The 17,247-nt window shown below is 42.5% G+C and overlaps 1 long non-coding RNA gene and 1 pseudogene across 3 annotated transcripts; one reads left to right on the top strand and one right to left on the bottom strand.

The window, feature by feature from the left end:
* Positions 1 to 5,710: 5,710 nt before the first annotated feature.
* Positions 5,711 to 8,750, bottom strand: LOC136520968 (uncharacterized). Of its 3 annotated transcripts, XR_010775455.1 has the most exons (5): positions 8,309 to 8,750; positions 8,009 to 8,064; positions 6,604 to 7,633; positions 6,399 to 6,501; positions 5,711 to 6,191 (listed from the first exon to the last, which is right to left on the bottom strand). It is a non-coding gene; the product is annotated as an uncharacterized lncRNA (long non-coding RNA). The 3 variants fall into 3 exon arrangements; XR_010775453.1 differs by having other exon boundaries at positions 5,713 to 6,191; positions 8,009 to 8,748; XR_010775454.1 differs by lacking the exon at positions 8,009 to 8,064 and having other exon boundaries at positions 5,715 to 6,191; positions 8,309 to 8,747.
* A 3,682-nt stretch (positions 8,751 to 12,432) lies between these two features.
* LOC136522005 (uncharacterized) lies at positions 12,433 to 17,011 on the top strand (annotated as a pseudogene).
* The last annotated feature ends 236 nt before the right edge of the window (positions 17,012 to 17,247 follow it).

Genomic DNA, 17,247 nt, shown 5'->3' with positions numbered 1-17,247 from the left:
CATTGGTCCTTTCTGCTAAAGGAGATCTCGCGGTGAGACCACGGAGGGAGCCGCGGATCGGTGAGGAGGTTGTCGGTGTTGGCCACGTTCAAGCAAGCGCGGGCGAGCAGCTTGCGTTCTCGTTTGGTCTCGATGGACACTTTGCCTCTGATGATGGTGTGCACGCGATCGGTTGGCTTGACGTACTTGTGACGAGGATGTGCGTCTTCATCATCGTTGTCCTCGTTGTGCTGTTCCCCTGCGTCGTTAGGCTTGTCGGATGTATCCGGAGCCGGTTGACGCGTGTAGATAGACTTGAGAACGCGGCAATTCTCCATGGTATGGTTTGACTTAGGATGGAGCTGGCAGGACCCTTTCAATGCTTTGGCGTAGTCGTCTTCGTAGTTACGACGTTTGCCACCTTTTTTAACGGTGTTGACCTCGCCGTCGTCTTCCCGAGCACGCTTGCCCCTGTAATCGTCACGGCGGTTACGCCGCTGATTACGTTGGTCGCGGTGGTCGCGGGAGTCATTGCGCTGGTTGCGGCGGTCAAAATTGTCATTCCGACCACGGTTGCCGCGGTAGTCGTCGCGGTGTGGGGGTGGTCGGAGCGTGGAACCCTTGCTGCTTCTTCGATAATTATCTTTTTAGCGTCGTCGGTGTCCGCATATTTCTTAGCGGTGGCCAGGAGCGCTGTGACCGATTCAGGTCTCTTGCGCAGGAGCTTGTCCCTTAGGGCGTCGTGGAAGCGGAGACCAGTGATGAAAGCCTCGATTGCCTCATTGTCGGAGATTGATGGGACCTTGATGCGCATCTCCGAGAAACGCTGGATGTACTCGCATAGTGGCTCATCTTTTCGATCTCGAATCCGTTGCAGATCATATTTGTTGCCGGGTTGCTCGCAAGTAGCAATGAAGTTGCCGTTGAAGGCTTACTTGAGCTCTTGCCAAGAATCAAAGTAGTTCGCTGGAAAGCTGACTAGCCATTGGTGACCTGCATGGCCAACAGCGACTGGGAAGTAGTTAGACATGACGTGCTCATCAGCCATGGCGGATCTGCACGTAGTTTCGTAGAGCATGACCCATAATTTGGGGTTCTCCTTGCCGTCGTACTTCTGAAGTTTCTCAAGCTTGAAGTTCTTAGGCCATATGACTTGGCGAAGGTGCGGAGTAAACTGCTTCAAACCTGGCGGGCCATGGGTAGTGTCATATTCCATACGGTGATAACTTTCGTGGGATGCTCGATCGTTGACTCTCTGGTTGATGCGATCGCGCAGATCACGTTCCCCGAGGTAATGGCGAAGATCGTTATTGCCATCACGGCGATCCCGGTTGCCATCCTGATTAACCCTGCGACCGTGGTTACCATGGTGATTATCGTGGTTATCTCGGCGGTTGTCATCCCGAACGTCGCGGTGGTTGTCCTCCCGACGGCGGTTGTCGTCCCAACCACCATCATGACCACCGTTTCCGCCATGATAGTTGTCTGATGGGTCATTGTTGCAATAGCCACATTGGTTGGGTGGCTATGAGCGACTTGAGTATTGGTGGCTGTGGCTTGATTTGACTGAAACGGATGGAGCCCGGGCTTGATTTACCATCTCTGCGGTCTGAGCCATAGCAGCCGTCAGATAAGCTTGTATATCATCGCGAACTGCCTGGGTTTCCGAGGTGTTGGGTAGCCGTTGCATTATCGCCATGGCGACGACTACGTTGGCGCTTGGAGTCCTAAAGACCTGTTTGTCCCCCCACCCTGTCGAAAGCATTGTTGAGGTCGCGTGGCTGGACCCTTATGCGTCGTGCCTCCTCTTCTGCTTTAGCTTCGATTTGTCGGTGATTAAACCGGTCAATATTGCGTGCTTCACGTGCAATCCTTTCTTGTTCTGTTTCGCCAACTATTGGTGGTTCGTCATTGCTGACAACATTGATCAAATCCCCTTGCCTTGGCGGGAAAGATGGGAATTATGGGAACCCCGGGGCGTGGTCTGGGATATCCAGATCATATTCGACGCCTTCATCGTCATGATGCTGGAGCTCGGTGTGGACGGAGGCATTAGATGCGATGCCAGACGAGGAGCTGGAGTCACCCTCTTGGACCGTGTGGACGGATCCTTCTTGATAATCCTCAATCCGGATCATGTTGATGAAGTTGCGTGGCTTCGGCCGAGGTCGATGTACAAAACAGAGATCCAAGCAGCGTTGTATATTATACGCGTAGTTGGAGGCAGCGTTTCACAGGCCGTAGGGCTGGGCCTGGTAGTTCTCCGTCGAGGCTTCGTACTCGGAGAGCCGGAGACCCATCGCGGAGGCTAGCCGGCGATGAGCGGAGCGCCCTTCAGGAGTAGATATGACCACGAGATCTGTACCAAGTCGTGCAGGACGACTGGCCCAAACAGGTCAGGTAGATCTGTTGTGGGGAGCGGTTACCTACTCATTAGGTTGACTTTGAATTGCACTTACCAGAGCTAGGGTTTTAGCGAGTTTGGTGCCGATCCGATCGATGGAGTCGAGCAGGTCGGTGTTGTCGATCTGCTTCCCTTTGTAGCAGGGAAGCGGACGATGGGTTGTCGGCGTGGCTGAAGATGATGCAGGCGTGGTCAGAGCCAGATGTACCATGGTCGGAGTCAGATCGATTGTGGTCGGAGCCGTATCCACCGTGGTCGGAGCCGTATCCTCCGTGGTTGGAGCCGGAGCCGATGCAGGTGAAGTAGTGGTCGACGCAGATTGAATCCACGCTTCCTCTGTGGTCATGGCGATGAAGTCATCGGAGCGGGTGGTCTAGGTGATCTGGCCGACGGTGAACGTGAGGCCGTTTGGCGTAGCCATGGAGCCGGAGATGATGACCATCTTGTTTGCTTGGAGAACAGTACGCACACTCCCTACCTGGCGCGCCACTGTCGACGAAATATGGTCGGTAGTCTACCTAGGGGTATGCCCAAGGTAGTAGATTGTCGGTAGACAGATGCGCAAGTCACAAACAAGATGGTGACGCAAGACAGACACGAGGTTTTATCCAGGTTCGGCCGCCAAGAAGGCGTAATACCTACGTCCTGCGTCTGATTGTATTGCTGTATGTCAATGAAAGATATTTTTTAGAGGGGTCCCCTGCCCGCCTTATATAGTCCGGGGGGCAGGGTTATAGATCTGGAAACTAATCCTAGCCAGTTACAATTGCCATAGGTGGCCGGATAAGGATTCCAATTCTAACCGACCAAGATCTTGCTTGATCACCAAATCTGTCTTGACTCCTTGTGCGGGACTCCGAACAGGTTTGCCAGGCCGCGTGTCATCTTTTGGTGGACCAGACCCTCTGATCTGGGCCGGCCCAAGCCTAGTCGTGAGGGTATAGGGGTTAATACCCCCACAGGTGGTAGATACATTTAGGGGGTGAACCCCTAGACCTCTGCTCTGCCTCATCGGGGCGAGGCCACTTCAAGCTCGCCCCCTGCTCCCAGGCAGAGGGGCTCACTCCACTTGCATCTTCGGGCGTGGCGGCAGATCCGCCTGCCCCTATTGGCTTTTGGGGCAAGCCAACGGTCCGGCCCGTCTCCACCGGCCCCACGGACAAGCCCTCCCCTCCATGGAACGGGGTGGGGTCCTGACTCCTGCAAAGACAAGTGAATACCTATCAGCACATCCTCGCTCTCTAGGTCATCCTACTCGATGTCGTCGTCTTCCTTATCATCATCGTCGTCGCTGTCGGTGTAACACCCTAGGTGTTAGCCTTGCATAACTTGACTTGCATAGCATGAGCATGATCATCAAGCATTCATATATAAGCATTTACACTTGAAACATTTGATTGAAACATATGCAACATTTCTTATTATTTCATGTTTCCATGTGTATATACATATGATCATGAGTGTATACAGGTAATTAGTTGATATGAGTCACAAAAACATGTTAGCAACACTTAGGTTAGCAAAAGGAACATTGTTCATGAATGTCACCTTTCATGATCAAGCACTTCAGTAATGTTACATGTGTTGACCTAGATAGCCTTATGAGTGACCAATGCATGAAATGATTGGGTGACCTTGCAATTAGCTTAAACATGTTTAGAGTATCATTGTGAACAACTTTGATATTCATGGTTAAGGGTAAATAGGTCATTAAGCCCTAGTTTGAAGGTATACCATCATTTAAATGTGACATGTTTGACCAAGTTTGAAATATGTGCTAGAGACCTTGCATGCAGGTGGTCACTAAAGCAAAGTTGTAGTGTTTGGCAAGAGGAACAACTTTTATTTTTGGGACATTGACTGGTTTAGCTCCTAACATGCTTGAATTTGGCTCACAAAAATCAGCAAAACAACATTTTCAACACATAACAATTTTTCTAAGTCATTTGGAACTGACAGACTGACAAGCCGACTCTGGGGATGATGTAACTCGGTTTTGGTTGTGAATTAGCGCATGATTCCTTAAGAACAAATGGAGCTGGTACATAGGTCTACAAAAGTCGTTTAGGTCATTTGCACTATGGGGCTACGGTTTAGCAGTTAAATCGTTGCCAAAACCTGCTGTAAGGCATTGCATAGCTTAACTGAATGAATTGAACAATGCCGGTTTCAGTGGCCGACATCGGCAGGGCTCGCTCGCCGCGTGGTGGCCAGCAACGGCCGTGCGTCACTGGCGCCCTGCCCAGCGCGGCCAAGGCGGGCCAACACTACTAAATTTTGACCCTATTGCATCGCTTCGCCTTGCATCAAACGCAAATCTGATGCAATAGGTGGCTGCTATTGCATCGATTTTGCAAATCTGATGCAATAGGTGGTCATTATTGCATCGAGAAGGAATCGGATGCGATAGTAATTTATGTCAATGCAATAGGTATGATCTATCACGCCGATTTCGAACAAGAGATGCAATAAGTAGAATTTATTGCATCGGACAAATTTGATTGCGTTACTATTGATTTTTGATGCAATATGTAGGTGGTATTGCATCGGTTTAGAATATGGGTGCAATTAGGAAATACTATTGCAACAGATTGATAGTGTTAAATTCCGATGCAATATTTAATTTTTGTTGCATCGGTTCAGGATTGTTTTGATGCGGTAAATTGTCATTATTGCATTGAAAGTTTTGCATTACAAGATGCTGAAAGGTATCGATGGACCAAGTGCCTTAAGGCCTAAGAGAAGGTTGACGTATCGATGGACCACAAGTGCCTTGAGGACAACGAAAAGGTCGACGCAAGCCTCTGAGCCCCGCGCCTCGCTGTGTTGCACCACCCCCTAAGCATCAGCGTGCCCCCACATGTCGCTGACGACTAAGCCAGTGTGTGGCAACATCCCTCCATGGCTCCATTGCTGAAGACGTCCATGATCTTGACACTGCTAGGCTCAATATTCTCTATGTTGCCCGTAGGTAATAGTTGGACACTTTGAATCAAAGTTGCAACAGGTTGATTGTTAGACACATGAGTGTAATAGTTGGATGCGCATGGATAAGGCGACAAGTAGCAAAAAGGATTAACCGATTTTCTTGAAAGCGCATTTGGGTGCACATTTGCAAAAAGTGAAAGATAACAATTCAATTTGCATACATCATATAATGTTGATAGAGCAATAATAGATAACTAGAAACAATAATTTTTAACTTCTTGGTCAACCTCAAGCAAAAATGACAGCTCATGGAAAATGGAATAAAAAACAACACCTCGACTAGAAAAAATAGTACATTTACAGTAAATTACACCAACTAAAAACACAATACAACAATTATTAAACCTGTCGTTGTGCCCATACCCACACCCATATGTTGCTTACCTGCATGTTCCCCTCCTCACTTTTGCTCATACCCAATTCCCCATATCCATTGGATAAATTGAGTATCCATTTTACTTTATCAAGGTACTGCTACAGCCAGGTTCCATACCGCACATCCACAGCCCTTGAATACACCATCACATGACCATGGAGCCGGAGATACGCTCATGAAATCACAGAACCATTGCTCAAGATGCAATGAGCATATACAATTAACGCATCATCATACAAAATATGACAAATAACTCAGTTCTAACTTAAACTCCATATAATGTTTCAAGTGATCCATAACACCAAAACTCAGATAATTTTAAAGGGTTCTCAAATAGACAGCTCAACCTGCTAACTCTCAACCTGAACACAACCCTTACAAGGACAGTTTAAGCTGAAGATAAAATCTAGCAGAAAAGCACGACCCTCCACACCTTGAAATTATCTGCATTGGATGAGACAGTATAAGAAGCAGATAAAAAGGGCCTTGTGTGGAGAACCAAATACTTCTTCTACAAGGAAAAAAAAAGGTAAGGTAACTCTGGCACTTTGCTATGCTAAGCAACAGAATCCCACACAAAATACTGTTTTCAGAGATCAACCCAGAGCTGAGTCAAACAGCAGTCTGATAGGAATAACTCAGTTGCTGTACCTTATAATCTTTCAAGAAAAGCGTCAACTGATTGACCTTGTTGGTTTGTAGTTGGTGACAAAGTTGCAGTAGGAAATGACCTCTGCTGCCATACTTGACTCATCTGTTTCAATCAAAAAAAAAATAGCAAGTTCCCAAATCATTACAATATTATTTATTTAGGAAACGCAAAGCAGTATAGTACAATTTCAAAGGAATTGTATACCTGGAATGGTACTTCTCAACCGATCCTGTGTACACATTAAAGCCTCAACAGTTTCCGGGAGCAAGCTACGACGGTTGTCATCAATGATCAGCCCTGCTAAGCTAAACGCCGATTCAAATGCAACAGTATATGCTGGAACACTTAGGATGTCTCGTGCCATTAGAGAAATGGTTGGATATTTTGGACCATGCAACTTCCACCATGCAATGATGTCAAATACATCATTATCAATTTCAGGATGAGCAGGATCATCAAGGTACAATTCCAGTTCTGACCTCTTGTGTTGACTTGAGTAACTCTCATGGATAAACCTTGATAAACCTAGCGTGGTAGCAGATAAGCCCATTGACGACTCCAATGGATAGTGGGCATGAATACCCGGCAACAGGTCTAGCAATTATAACTTTGTTAACTTTGCTGGAAGGGATGGTCATGGACAAGATAACAACAGTTGCACTAAGTGCATATTGGAGATGCTACAGTAAATGAAACCTTGCCATCACCAATTGCATCCCGGCTTGACGTGGAGGATTCAAGATCAAGGCTTACAATAGTGATTAGCTCACTTGGCCAATTTCATTCTTTCAATAAAACTTGGCGTGATCCGAGTGGAAATATTCTACACGGAGGGATACAGACATCTTAAGGGAAGAGTAGTCTAATTGCAGTTGACTTGTCCTTCCCTAGGTTCAACGCCAGCAATAGGTCTACAGAATACATGAAGTTGAACTCAATGCTGGCACAGTCACCACCAGCTATGATACACTGCCAGCCATTAGGTCTACAGAATACACTGCCGCTAGTCAAGAACTCAAGATTAATTACCAGCAATGCTAGGCCCAAGTGCAACATGGATGGCATTTTAGCATCTTGTTAAGAATGAAATATAGAAAATACAATAATGAAATAATATACCATCTCACAAATCGCAATCACTTCACATGTGCATCACTGTGACCATGGCATGCTGTTTGGAACATTGGGCAGATTGGTAAATCATTTCATCCATCAACTTAAGTTGCAAGGATCCCTGGGTGAAAAAGGCACCCAACAGGAGATTTAAAGTGTGTTGAAAGCAAAATGTTAACTGAGTAATAAATTTCCTTGAGAGTAGTATACAAGTAAATGGTTACAAAGGTCTTAAAAATATTTGAAAAATTGGCACATCAAAGAGGGTTAATACCAGCCAATGATAACAGTTGAAGTAACACAAGCTTAACAAATTATATTTAACAACACTTCGATCATACAAAGCTACACTAAGCATTGATGCCAACCACACCATTCTAAATTTTCAAATGGTATGGTGGACTGCAAATCACTGAGATATACGATAGAATATCATGCACTTAGAAACAACTACAAGATCAAGATAGAAATGCAGAAAATTTCAAGTGATTCTTACACTTAAGTGCGTATATAAATTCTGCAGAGACAAGATCCATGGGAAAATATTTCAGCCTGGACCATTGAAGAGAACATTACAGCACGAATTTCTTGCAAGTTACAGTACATAAATGTTTGGGAGAAAACTAAATGATGCCTATGGGATATGGAATCAAAAGCGGTTGGCTTGTTACTAGTACTACCTAACCAAAAGTCACAGCCCCTCAGGCCTCAGCCGTGATGAATAAGCACGTTAAGCATTCTGTCGAACAGCTTGTGTGCGAACCTATGAAGGTACGGATTCTAGAAATGCTCTCACCTTGATGTGGTCCCATGGAGACTTTCTAGGAACGGAGACGGATAGCAGAGGAGATGGATCGGAGAGGCTTCACCTCGCCGCCGCATCCTTCATACCGTCCTCGTCGGGCTAGCCGCACCGCCGCCCCGCCGGCTCCATCGTCCTGCCCTCGTCGGGCTGCCAACAGAGCAACGACCCCGCCCTCGTTGCGCTGGTTGCGGCTCCGCGGCGCCGCCTCCTTCGTCCCGCCGCTTCCTTTATCGACCTTTCCTCTCTCTCTCTCTGGTGTGGTTGGGGGCGATTTGGGGACGGGGGCCGGAGGCGGAGGCTAGATTTTTTTTGCTTTCTGGACTGCACGGGAACGGAGGAAGGGGACGAGGGCGATGGACGAAAAGGGCGGCAGGAGTCGGACGAAAACCACCGCGTATATATACAACTAATTTGGAGTTTACTAGCGTGAGTGCGTGACGGAGATGAATGCGGGAATTTGAGATTTCGCGAAACAACGCCGGAATTTGGAGTTTGTAATATGGCCACCGATGGACTTGCAATATCTTTTTGAATCAATGAACTTAGGATATTGGTCATCAAATTATCATTGTTTTATTTTGACGTGGTTAGATGAGTTACTGACATTTTTGCGCCTAAGCATTTCAAGAAAAAATACCGCAGAGTAACTCGTAGCCTCAAAATAGGATCCCTACTTGATATTTGAGGCCCTTATTTTCTGAGCTACACTCTAGCAGAAGCCCTCAAAACAGGGCTTTACTCTCAATTTCCTCTATTTTCTCGTACATTATATGCATATGTATTTGAGATCATCACATTATATAACAATTTATTTAAACTATAACAATCTAAAGCACTATACATAAAACTATAAATGAAAATCTTAGTATTCAAATTTAAAATCAAACAAAATTTTGGTCCAAAATTAATGATAGTCGATCACAACATAGTTCATAACATTTCTGCAAATCAAATGACTTAATCATGAAACATAAAGTCAGACAAAAGAAATAACTTGCACCATGTCACGCCCACGGATGCTCTATGTACAAGAAACAAAATGCTGTAAATTTTGCTTCATTTGGTATTCACTAGAGTACACATGCATGGATTTCAAGATGGTGTGCGAGTTTGGAGGGAAAAATTCAAGTGTTTCACTGCTAAAAACGAATAAACTAATTTCATATCATCACTAGACAAATGTTGTTCTAACTATTATAAGTGCATGTCATACGAGCCTAGGTCACTTACGAGATTTGAAGGCTAGGTATAAATCTAAATACAAAACAAATAAACTAATTTTGAATTCGCTTTCGGATATCACGATCCCAGGCATCCTCACTTCGTCCGATACGAATCCGAATACAAAACGAATAGCTGAACTAATAACCTAAATTATTCAAGCAAGATACTCCTGAGATATGGTTGTTCATGGGATGGGAACAACTTTCTTACATGTGACAGAATGAATAGAAATATGGAACATAAGAATTGAAAAGCTCATTTTTATTTATGAGTAATTACCTGTTTCAATCAGAAAGCTATAAGTTCATTCTAGGTGGGCATTTCAACATGGTGTCCACTACACTCACATTACTCATCAAATATCACATTGGGTGAGATTGAGAGTGCTGCATAGTTGATTTGCATCTTGTGGCACTAGTTGAGAGTGATGGCTTTGTTTTTTTCTTGTTACTCTTTGGCATGATTGTTGTCATCTAGCCGCCTTGGAGTTGATTGAGATTGTCGAGCACTACATGGTAATTGTGCCAGGGCTCCGATCAAGGTTGTGAGATACTAATGATCTTTTATCTTTGTTATTTGCTTGTGCTTTTACATCCTTGTTATTTTCTTCTACGGTTGTAGTTGGTAGAAATAGCTAGTTTAGTTGCTTCACTAGTTTAGCTAGACTAGAGTAATATGTTAGCCTCTTTGTTTGATTGAGTGCTCTAGTAGTTGTTCAAGGCTGGCTAGTAGACTTGTGTAGGAGGCATGCATTGGGTGAATTAGGCTAGGCAAAGTAATGGCTATTAGGTTCTCATTTTGTACTAACTACTTTACTATAGTGTTGTGCAATTTGTAAAGAAATTTTCATATGCTATTCACCAAAACCAAAAATATACGTATAAGAATACTAAACAAATTGGATAAAAAATTAAATTGAGATAACATGTTGCTTTATTTCATAAGCACATGATTATAGTCAATTCCCATTAATTTTCTAAGATTGAAGGTGATTAGTAGTCAACTTTACGTTTTTTATATGACAATGTAATAAAATCTTAATTTGGTATGTTTGATTAAGAAAACTATTTAAATTTAATTATTTGGCACAAATTTTTTTTAAAAAAAATTTAAATGTATATCTACAGATTTATTTGAACTATACTTTGCATTTGGAAGCACAGCCGCCAAAACAAAGGCCAAAACGCCGAAACCCAACTGCCCGCGCATTTTCAGTGAAAAAATCCCGCCATCGCTAGTACCACCCAAAAGCCAAAACCTATCCCAGCCGTCCGATCCCAGCCCTGCCAATCGGATGCCCTCCACGCCCACGTCCAGAGGCCACCCCGTCGACCCTATCCTGCGGCGCCGTCAACGCAGAAACTTCCACCTCGCCACATCCGCTTCCTCTTCTTCCTCTTCCTCTGCGCCCGCTCCACGCGCCGACGCCACACACCGCCGGCTCGCAGGCTCCGCCTGCTCTTCCTCTCCCCCGGCCGCGACGCACGCGTCTCGCAGGCTCCGCATCCTCTTCCTTTCGCCCTGTCGCGATTTGTGCCACACATGGTCACTGGCATCGTTCTCCTTGCCCTTGCCCTTTGACCCGTCCAGATAGGAAAGGGGAAGAAAGGCCATTGTACCCTGCCATCGTACCACCGCATCGGCCAGACGGCCACCGCTGTTCACCCAAACCAGGCAGCCCCCAGCCAGCTGCAGTAGCGACGCCGCCGGCACCGTGTAAGAGAGCTTCACTCTGCACAGACAAACGCCAAACAGGCAGCAACGTTGCAGGCAAGCATTTTATTTTAATTTCAGTAATTCAGTTCCTCAGACACTCTGCCGTTGGGGAAGAGATCATTGTTGGCCTGACCATCAAACCAGCTTGGTCAGCGTGGTAGTCATAGGATAGCAGCTAATTAGTTTTTTTTTTGTTATCTCTCCATTATTTGATTGCCTGATGGATGCTGCCTTTGCAGAATAAAACAGTGCTGGTATAATGGTTTCTTAACGTACCAGTGATAGGATAGCAGTTAATTACCTTTCTTTTATTTATCTCTCCATTATTCCTTGCCTGATGCATGCCTTTGGGGAATAGAACAATGTTGGTATAATGGTTTGGTTCCGTCAGTTTGGTCAGTGCTTATGCCAGCGATGGTTATGTTACCATATGAATGTTCGTCTAAATTGTCAGTTTGGTCAGTGCTTATACCAGGTGGTCGCCGTCGCCGCCGCCTACCAGGAGGTTGCCGTCTACTCCGTCCAAGAGGTTGCCGTCTCCTACCTCCATGAGCTCGCCATCTCCTCCGTCCAGCAGGAGGTTCTCCACGCGGTCCAGCCCTGAAGGTGTCATAGACACCTCATCGTTGACAAGATGGACCCGAGAAGCAAAAAGATGACCAACCCAGGTACCTGTCGATATGCAGTTTATGTGCTGGTTGGAGAATTTCCATCAATTAATTGGTTGGTCAATTAATTAATTAATTGAACTCTGTTTAAAAAAATTCAATTATCCGTCATTATTTTCAAGAAATTGTGGTGGCTGAGTTGATGATTTAAAAATCTTTGTAGTTTTAAGCTTTTAATTATAATTGGTTGGATGTGATACAACTGGGGTATGCTTGTGTTTCCTGGGAAGAGATAGGATAAGTGCACACATGATGTTATAACACTACTGTTTCTATTGAAAGAACAATTTAGATATTGGGTAAATTTGAAAATTGAGGTACTGACCATACATAAATTGACCATATTGCAGTGAATAATTTTATATGGTTTGTTCCCAAAATTGTTAGGAATTTGCCATATTGCAGTCATTAATTGATTTTACAATCATAAGATAAATTTGTTGAATGAAGTTAAAATATTTTGTAGGAAAACACACGAGAAAACGGGAGATAGATGGAAAGTATTTATTGATTTCTCGGGGGGGCCCAAGGACCAGCAACGTGCCATATTGGACATTGACCGTGCTAGAATTACCTTTGCCAACTTATTAAAGTACAAAGTTAAGTTGGGTTATTCTGCGAGGGACTTCATGTACTATATGAAGAGATGTGGCAATGATAGAGCTTTGCTGCAGTGTATAGATTACGAAGAAGATGCATTGACAATGATAGAAGTTTGTACAGAAGAGAAGACAATTAGGATAGCAGTTTCAACAACTCAGGTAGATCAGGAAGGAGAATATTCAATCACACCGATTAAGCAACGTAGTACACATGAGGAAGTTAGTGGAAAAGGAATTCAGGATGAAGACATTGATGTGTACAAGGTGTGGCTCAATAAGCTGCCACAGGATGAAAACAACCCAGGTACTAATGTACTAGAAAAATACATCTCAATGATTTTTAGTTACTGATCTAAAACTGACACTATATATAACATCTATATATGCATCTCGCAGAATTTAAGGATGACACCCGGCTGAATACTGTTGCAACATATAAAGAATGGTTGAGGGAAGGGCTTCTTCAAGATATATGTAATCTGATTTTGTTTTATCTTGGCATTAGTTGAAGCATATATATATATATTTCCAACTTCATTGTAACTGTGTACTTTCACTTTTTTGTATGTGCAGACGCATATTTAGATGATGAAACCATTGAAGAAGACGGAAGTGGTGACAATAGCGCAACACCAATGCAGTTTCCAGCTCATGCTGGTAGGCCAAAGGCCTCTCAGAAAGGTATGCAATGGTTCAGAGTGTTCATACATTACTATAACATAAAAATGCTGATTTATAATGTTAACATACGTTCCATTTTATAACATCAATTTTACAGTAGGGGTTGGCGACAAGAGAAAGATTGGGCGTGGAACCTTGAAAGGTTTATCGGTAGAAGCTAAGAGATTTAAACTTGGCATTGAGAAACTTAGTATAGATTTCTCATCCACGAAAGGCGGTCCTATAGGAGATAACTATCGCGGGTTTGTTGATGAAATAGTTTTGGTTTACAAGAAAAATGACTCCACTTATTGGAGTTAAAAAGTGGGGAGATGTCAAGCAGATTGTTAAAGATAAAATAGCACGAGATATAATGGTATGTTATAGTCTTGCTCCCGCATATGATAAATTAATTCTTTGTAATATCTTATTTGTTCACAATTTGTTGGTATCCCTTTTCTACAGGTTAGGTGGAACATTGAGAACAATGATGATGAGAAGGCTAGGATATGGAAGATTGCAAAGTATCGTTACAAAGGATGGCGAGCTCAATTGAGTGCCACATACAAGGCATACAACAGTTATCATGAAAGAATGAGACATAAGCTAGATGATTTGGACATTGTGGAGTGGCACTACTTGGTGTTGTATTTTGGAAGTGACAAATTCCAGGTTCCAAGCCTCTGACATATATGTGTTTATTGTCTGTATTTTTGTAGTGCAACTAACATATCTGTGTTTATATTAGCGAATAAGCACCACAAACTCTAGCAATTCGCAGCATCGACAGACAATACATCTTACAGGATCAAAACCTTTTTCACAAGTTAGTTATGAGCAGGTAATGATATGGAACCTAATCTTCTTCTTTTATTTTTTACCTAAACAGTAACAATGTTCAATTTTCACATCTTAGAGAAACCTGGAGACTGGTGAAGAGCCATATGGTTTGACATTTTGGAGGAGTACACGCATCAAGGAGGGCCGATGGTCTTCTGATGCTGCTAAGGAAATATATGTAAGTGCTACTTTGTTCATTAGTACTTAGTGATGTTGCAATTATATATAACATAATTATTATATTGATGGTTGTACATGCCCTGATTGGGTGATAAAAGGTCATCATCTCCTTGTCCTTGTGTTGGGTTTGGCAATCCTATCTTTAGTTTCTTATTTATGCTATTTTCAGCTGTGCCACCTGTTCTATTTGGTATAGCAAGTTTGGATGAGCCAAATGCTTCCAAACTTTTTTTGTGGTCTCCTGATAGCATATGGTAGCTGCTGTAATTTTTGTAGAATTTTCTATGCAAGTCTTGTATATGGTCTTTTATGCATCCTTGTATCTATTTAAATTTAGAAAAGCATCAAATAATTTTATTTTATGATGGCCATCATATTTTCTGGTGTCCATGAGTTATGTATGTTGCCATGATATGGTTGGTATGGTCCAAATGTAAGTTTGGAACATCGTTAATTCTTTAAGTGGGATGTTGGTCCCATCTAGACAGATCTGGGGACTTAGAGAAGTTCACCTTGATAAGTTGGTTTCCTAGGAAACTTGTGAATACCAAAGTCGAAGATAATTGTCATATCTAGCTGCTGTTCAAATTTGAGGTCATTTGGCCTAGTGGTTTGAAAGTTACAGCTGTTTGAAGTTACCTCCCAGTTTTTGGGTGCTCTCTGTTTCAGCAGAGTAGTTTCTGTAATTCTGCTATTTCAAAGTACTTAAGTTCTGAATCATGCTTTGATGTATGAAGATGAAATCTCGAGAATTTTATAAGCTTTCCAGAATGTCCTCTTGCAAGTCATTTGGACTTGTATATCTCCATATATGATTTATTTTCTGTACAGCTGTTGCATGCCCAGATTTCTAGGAACTTGCTGGAAAGCAAGTAGCTTATGTTAGATGGTTTATGTAGTTAATTATGTTCTTTAAAGTGATTTGAATAGAGCTGGGCTACTCGGTAAACGAGTGTCCAGTGATGTATGTTCTCATAACACGTTTTATTCATTTATCTCCAATGTCATACATATCTCTGAAATGCTAGAGTTCAACTGTCCATTGCTTTTTACCTCTCAACATGCTTTGCTAGGAATCATATTTGCATGATTAACATGGACTTGGATTTTTTGAGGAAGTAATCAGTACATGAATCTAACTGATACAGTTTGATTTCCAAAGTATCCATTTTACCTAATTCTTATTATACTTGAACTGGAACTGCTGTTGCTACTTGCTAAAGTTGAAAACACTAATTGTATTCTTAAATTTAGGAAAGCGCCTTCTCCAAAATTGCAGAGAGAATTGAGTTGGAAGCTTCTGTGATTTCAAAAGAACAAGAAAGGCATATTCTTCATGAAACCTACAAGGAAACCACTGGATGCAGGAGCAAGAAAGGTCCTGGACATGGATACTTGGCAAAGTATCCGACCCAAAGCCAACTTATGAATGAACGAATTGAAGAGCAAGCTTGTGCATCTGCATTAGCAGCAGCAGCCCAATAGAAGAATAGTGAGATGCAAGCTGAGGTAGAGAAGTTAAAAGAAAAGCTTATCGTTCAAGCCGCTAAGAGGGAGAGCGACAAGGAAAAAATTCAGCAACTGCAACATCAACTGGAGAGTACAAGTAGCAAGATTAGAGAAGAACTAAGGCAAGAGTTTTTTTCACTAATCAAACAACACAATCAAGCACCGCCTTTGGTAATAATACTACTTCTTAATTGTTACCAACATCATTGATTTTAGTAAAGCTTGATTGCTAATGTTTCTCCTTATAACTCCAATGCAAGAATGCTGCATCAACCACAACAGCCCCACAGCCTGCAGAAAATATGGTTAGTGGAAATGAAGGTGCAGATTTAGCACATGTGTTATTTTTTGATAAATGCAAACTGCAATGTAATGGATACCTACATTTAATCTGACATAATGTGTGAATCTTTTTTTAAAATATGAAGGCTGGTACAGAATCTGCCCTGCCCACACATAATGAACCTACTGTTGTTCCGACTCCCATCCAAGGATCAGAACATGTGCAACAGGTAATATACTTCAAAATTATCACCTGCAGTTGAACAGATTCTTAGAATTGCTAAGTGGTGATTGCTCCTTCAAATCTTCTGGTTTTTACAGACTATATCAGACAGTGTATTGTTGAGCAAACAGAAGAGTATCCAACCTAGTCGCCTCACTCGCAGCGCCAACAGATCACTTTTCCCAAATGATAAAGATAGTAATGAGAGAGTGACATTTATTACATCACAAGCACTGAGGAATACTGCTGCAAATAAAAAGCTACAATGCAGAAAGAAATGAGGAAAGGTATGAGCAATCATGTGTCATTTTAAGTTGTTGTCCAGATTATTAACATGAACTTTGTTCACTTATACATGTATGTTTGTTCACTTAACATGAGCAATCAGGAGTTCATGCCTTATGTGTTTATAGTTCGGCTTCAGTATCCATTCTATTTGTTAAACCCAAAAATATTGTTGTCTATCATGTGTTGTCTATGTTTGATTCCAACTGTGTGATCAACTATATATATTACTAATGCATGTCATTTTGACTTTTTCAAGATGATCAACCTTGAGGGAGTCTTGGCAAGTTGAAATGAATCAAATATTGTGCAACGAGAAAGATGTCATCTTGATCTGTGCTAAGAGACATGTATTTTTGTTTATGATTGCCTATTTGTAGCATAAGTTAGTGGTTTGTAATGCAGTTCAACTTTGCAATTACCTATTTGGAAATAGGAAGGCATTTGACTTTCTTACATTGTACAAACTATTGAATGATTATGATCCAAGTTATTAATATGATTGCCTTTTGTGCTATTGAATTTTGTAATTTTATGAATTTCTGTGCAATGAATTTGATGCAATAATTGGTTGCCCTTCAAATCTCATGTCGATGCAATAGTTTGTATTGCATCCAAGCTCATGTCGATGTGATAGTTTGTATTGCATCTAACCTCATGTCGATGCAATAGTTTGAATTGCATCGAACATAATGTCGATGCAATAGTTCCTATTGCATCGAACCAAAATGATGATGCAAT

The sequence above is a fragment of the Miscanthus floridulus genome, chromosome 18, assembly GCF_019320115.1.
Source record: "Miscanthus floridulus cultivar M001 chromosome 18, ASM1932011v1, whole genome shotgun sequence".
In the NCBI taxonomy this organism is placed as follows: Eukaryota; Viridiplantae; Streptophyta; class Magnoliopsida; order Poales; family Poaceae; genus Miscanthus; species Miscanthus floridulus.
The sequence above is the reverse complement of the archived record's forward strand: the minus strand, read 5'-3'. Positions and strand labels throughout refer to the sequence as shown.